Source organism: Gossypium raimondii, chromosome 4, assembly GCF_025698545.1.
Source record: "Gossypium raimondii isolate GPD5lz chromosome 4, ASM2569854v1, whole genome shotgun sequence".
Classification (NCBI taxonomy): Eukaryota; Viridiplantae; Streptophyta; class Magnoliopsida; order Malvales; family Malvaceae; genus Gossypium; species Gossypium raimondii.
Genome location: NC_068568.1, coordinates 7,257,356 through 7,263,084, shown reverse-complemented (window position 1 = coordinate 7,263,084; position 5,729 = coordinate 7,257,356).

The window sequence follows — 5,729 nt, the reverse complement described above, 5'->3', positions numbered from 1 at the left end:
TATTACAAATCATATACCATACATACATATTAAATTGAGATCAATAAGGACCTAATTATAAAAATCTAGAAAGGAAATGGGATTAGATTGTAAAATTTCAAAGTTTTAAAGTCAATATGAAAAGTTCATAGTTGGTATTGATGTCGTATCAATACCTTTTTAAAAATTGATACCAAATTACGATTTTACTTTTTTTGCAAATCAAAGGTATCGATATTTATCAATTGGTATCGGTAGTTTATGAAAAAGTATCGATACTTATATAAATATCGATACCATTTTGGCATTCTATTTGTTTCAAAATTGTTCATATGGTCAAGTATCGATACCAAATGCCAAAATATCGATACCTAAGTCCAGAAATGGTAAAATCTCATCTTTAAAATGTCCATTTCATGCCAAAAACACCTAAACCCAAATGTTACCTTATAAACACAATTATAACATAAAAATCATCAACTAAGGACCTTCCTATTCATTTCTAACATGTCAAAAACTTCACTTTAAAAATCAACTTAATTGGCTAATCAATACACCGCAATTGGCACCTCAAAACTTTGAACCTAACATGCAATCATCCAACCATTCAAACCATCTTTCAATTGATCCCATATTAGCCTTATAACTTGGGTGCAAGAATTATCAAATCATCTCAAACATTGCATAGCATAAGCATCATTATTCCATACTTATATACTAGTATATCATCTAAGTATCTTATAATCAAATAACATGCTCATCAACAACTTAACAAGTTACCCTTACCATGATCTTTACCATCACACACAAAAATATATACATATGATTCACAAAATGCCAATATAACCCAAAATGGACATCATATAACCATAAGACTTATTAGGTACATGCCAAGACCCAAAATGATACACATCACCAACACTTGAGTTCGAGATTGTTGCTAGATATTAGAATGAAAATCAAGTCTTTAAGTACCTTACCTAGGCACGAAAAAAAAATCGTACGCTGAATATAACTCAGTAGTATTTCTATAATCCGGAAAAATAAATCTAACATAATTCGTAAAGGTGCATAAATTAGAAAGAAAAAATGATATGCAATTAATTAAGTTTAATATGCCATTTCACATAATCATAAATTCAATACCATCTTATTTCTCCAATATTAACATACATCTATCACATTTCACAAGTTAATGATCATACAATTCATATAAGGCACATTTCATCTCAAATTCCAATTTCATATTTTTTTATTGAACATAACATATTAATGTTCCCAATTCAATCCGCAAACTTTCATTTCATTTCCCCAATTGCAATTCCAATTCTCATTCCTTTTGCTATATCAAAATCATATAATTCATTTCATCATTTATTTCCCTATTAACACGAGTTGAACTCTAACTGATACAAGGATCCAACCAACATACCAGTTTGGAATCCAATATACCAGTTTGGAATCCAATGCCTCGTCGGATAAATCCGAAGTAAATAGTTACGCCCAGCACTATAATTAAGTTGATACCCAATGTCTCATCAGTTAAACCGAAACAAATTGGCACCCAATGCCTTATCGACTCGTAGTCAGAGTAACCCTAAACAGTTCCTATCCTATGGCATGCCAACTATATCTATCTTTACCAGAATAGTTAATAGGGTTTCCGTTATATGATTCATTATGTTCAACAATCATCCCAATCCATAATTACTTTAATCATAATTACATTTAATCAATATATAGCAATAATAGATCATCACATACATACTCAATTTCACATTTGTATAAATATATACATTTTTCATATATATTCAATATAGTCCTCAAACATATCAACCAATCCAATTCAACTCAATTCATTACATTATCACAAATGAATCACCTAATATTCTTGCCATACACAAACAGTTCAAAATGTAACAATTTACGTAGAGTTAAGATTATAGAAACACAAACTGTAAACTCTGAACTATTCGTCGACGACTTTGTCTTTTCCTTTCTCTTTCGAGGAATTGGGATCGACGTTAGCTGCAGATTAAAACAACACATCAAATTATCAATTTACAACCATTTTCACATTCAATTGCTAAATTATGCAAATTTATCATTTTATTCAATTTAGCCCCTAAAATCGAGACTAACATAACTTCCAAATTTAACCCCAAATTTTTATTACAATTTCACTCTAAGCCTAATTTAACTTCTTATTTCTCATTTTTACTCCAAAATTTGGAAATTTTCATAATTTGGCCCCTATTGCACAAAATTAATTGACTTTACAATTTAGTCCTTTTTCAATTCTAAACTTAAAATCTATCGAATGAATCCTTAAAACTTTAACTATTCAACTATAATGACATTCTCAAACTTTAACAATACTAAAAAAATATGATATGGGTCTGCTAGCTCAAAGTACCGGGATTCCTAAAACATAAAAATTACAAAAAAAATGACTAAATTGAACTAACCAAATTAGGGCCTGAAATATTAGAAAAACCTAGCCATGCGTTGAGCTCTTCTCTCTCTAGTTTGAAGCTTTGAAATTGGAAGAGAAAATTAGTTCTCTTTCAATCGACTAAATGTTTTAAGTTTTAGTATATAATTTATTAATTAACATTATTTTATTAAAATTTATAACATTATACATATATATATCACTTACCAACTGATCACTATATACTTATTAAGGGTATATTTACCTTATAAATCCCTTACATGAGTTTTAATTAAAGATTCCTTAAGAATTGAAATTTTGGCACTTTTATGATTTAGTCCTTGTACTTTAATTAAACACTTTTTTGATGAAATTACCTATCCAAAATACAATTCACTTCTAATATAACTCCGTAAATATTTTTAATATTTACGAGTCTGATTTACGGAAGCGGAGTCCTAAAACCACACTTTCTGAGACCATTGACTTCCGGGTCGTTACAATCACCTTCCACCACATCTCTGATTAAAGAGTTATTGGCCATTTGAAAGAAAAAAGGGGACAAATGAACAAAGTTAATATTGGAGAATCATTGTGAAATATGAAAGATAGCAAAAGAAACACTCAATTAAGAATGTTCTAAACAATAAAATATTAGGAGAGAAAATGAATTAATATGCCAAGCAGAAAAGATGACATCCAAACGAATATCACTTTAATTAACAAGAAACCCCTACCGCCAAAATAGACAATGCCTCAAGACAGATCACTTTATAACTGCCTTTGACCTATGGGGGAACAATTTGTTATACCCTCATATTCAACTCAGATTAAAGTATGAAAAGCTCACTAATATAAAGCTCAAACTTACGATATCCAATTTAAACGACTCGACTTGGATCACGCAAATGCCACCTCACAATGCCCTACCCTTACAAACCGTGTCTAGGAAGCTTCACACTTGAAACCTCTTCACACCCTGGCCCAAACACCATCTTCTTAGAACCCACACAATCCGAAAAAGATATATTGGGAATACCTCTTTCAGGAACTCATCAACCCAATATCACGTTCAATAGCTCCCCCATCTGGTCTTTTCATGTCAAGTTCAACAATACCCTAGGCTAGCACTCACCACACTACAATGATGCCTAGGCTCACTGAATAGGGGTCGATGACTAGCCTCTTTTTCCCTTATAATTACCTCCCCAAATGAAAAAAAGGGAGAAATAACATTTAACCTTGTTTTTTCTAAGTCCTATCAAACTACCTTCTTGTCAACAATGCACCTCTCTCAGTGTGAACCCCCTTCAAAGCAATGACTCTATACACTACAGTCGTTGTGAATTGCCCTTGCTAATCATCCCCTATTTTTATTAATCTCATAAATTGAATTATATAAAATATTTAATAGTAACATTGAAGTGTATGTTAGGAAATAAATTCTTAAATGACAATCATGTAAATAATCTAATGGTTTGAGATGCCAAATCAATGTTTTATGAAGAGTATCATGCTTTGATCAGTCAGGAAAGAATCTTGAAAAGCAAGAATAAAACATGAAAAATAATTATATATTTTCTTTTTTACTTTTTATCTGCCTATTAAACACATCAATAGAAAATAATTATACTTGCCTATTTATTTTCTATTTTCCGACATATTTTATTCTTCCATCTCTTCTACGGAAGAGTCTACATTCGCCGAGCCTCGTTTGTGGACAGCAGTGTGTATATGTTTAGGAGGCATGCGCAGGATGTGCTTGACATTTGACAAACTCCTACCGCGACTTTTCGTACATAAAAAAAAAATGATTTGACAAAAAGCTTTAGAACAAACTGAGACTGAACCCTACCGGCCATCAAATTCTCGAATTCAATGCAATCATTCAAAGATGACACCACAATTGCCTCCTTTTTTCTTTCTCTTAAATTGCATTCTCCAAATTTCTACATTTGATCGAGTCTTTGACTGTCACTCTCACTGGCTCTATCTGATCCACAAATCATATCTAAGCACAAACGGCACTCGTCGTTAATACTCCACTAGCCTATTTTAAGTAATATTCTTAAGAAATTTTTTAAAAAATATTCTTAAGTAGTTCACATGGATTCAACTACCGAAAGAATGCCAAGGATTTATGTCAAATATTTAGTTTTAATCTCCAACGACACTTACCTTTCTTTTATGAGAAGAATTCCGTTTTTTACAATTTAAAACTAGTTTCATACCCGTATTATGTACGGGTTTATCATGTCAAAATATTTATTTAATTTATATTTTTAAATATAATATATTTACATAAAATAGAGTTTTGAAATTTAAAAAAATGGTAGCTAAAATATTGATAAAAAGGATTAAATAATAAAATATATAATAATGGTCGTTATAACTTATAAATGCATATTCGTTTTAAAAGGGTTTAAATATTAAAAACGGGTCAAAAATCAGATTCCATCTTAATCATGAAAATAAGCATAAATTGGACAGTATGAAAGTTTTGAGGAAATTGCACTACTATATAAACCTGATTGATTATAAAACATTAACATTATACTCTTAATTATTACATATTGTAATTTTTTAACATTAATTTTATTATAGTTTTTTTATATCTTCTCTTTTTATACAATGTCTAGAACTACTCATAATCCCTCTCCAACCCATAAATAGGAGGATAATATGTTTCAATGTATTTTAACCCACGTTCTCCTGCAGCGATAATAATATCTATGTTAATCGAACCCATAGTTTTATGTTAAATAATTTTGTAAAAATGATTATTATTTTTAAGTTTAAGTTTAAAAATATTTATTTGTTAACATTGTAGATTAATTTTTTAAGTTTTACATTATTTAAAAATTATAATTTAAATCATTTTAAATTTAATTATATATATTAGAAACTTGTTTAATTTAAAATATTGATAATTTTAAAACAACTTTTAAATAACTTGAAACAAATAAATTTATATTTACAATTATGGTCAATTATGGTCCGTTTATTTGCATGTAAAATGTTCTCCGTAAAACAATTAATTGTTTTACAATGTTTGTTTGGTGGAAAATGAATTACCAAAGAAAATCATTATTCAAAAAAGGGTAAAATCAATACTATTTTAAGGAAAATGTCTTACAAATTTTTTCCATAAGACATTTTCCAAACTGATAAGACTCTATTCATTGTCTTCATTGTCGAAGAAAAAAATGAGAAGCTCTCTTCACTGTCGAAGAAAATAGTCCTTTATATCCTAATTTTATATTTTTACGATTTAGTCCTTAAAATTCAAATTTCTACTATTCTACAATTTAATTCC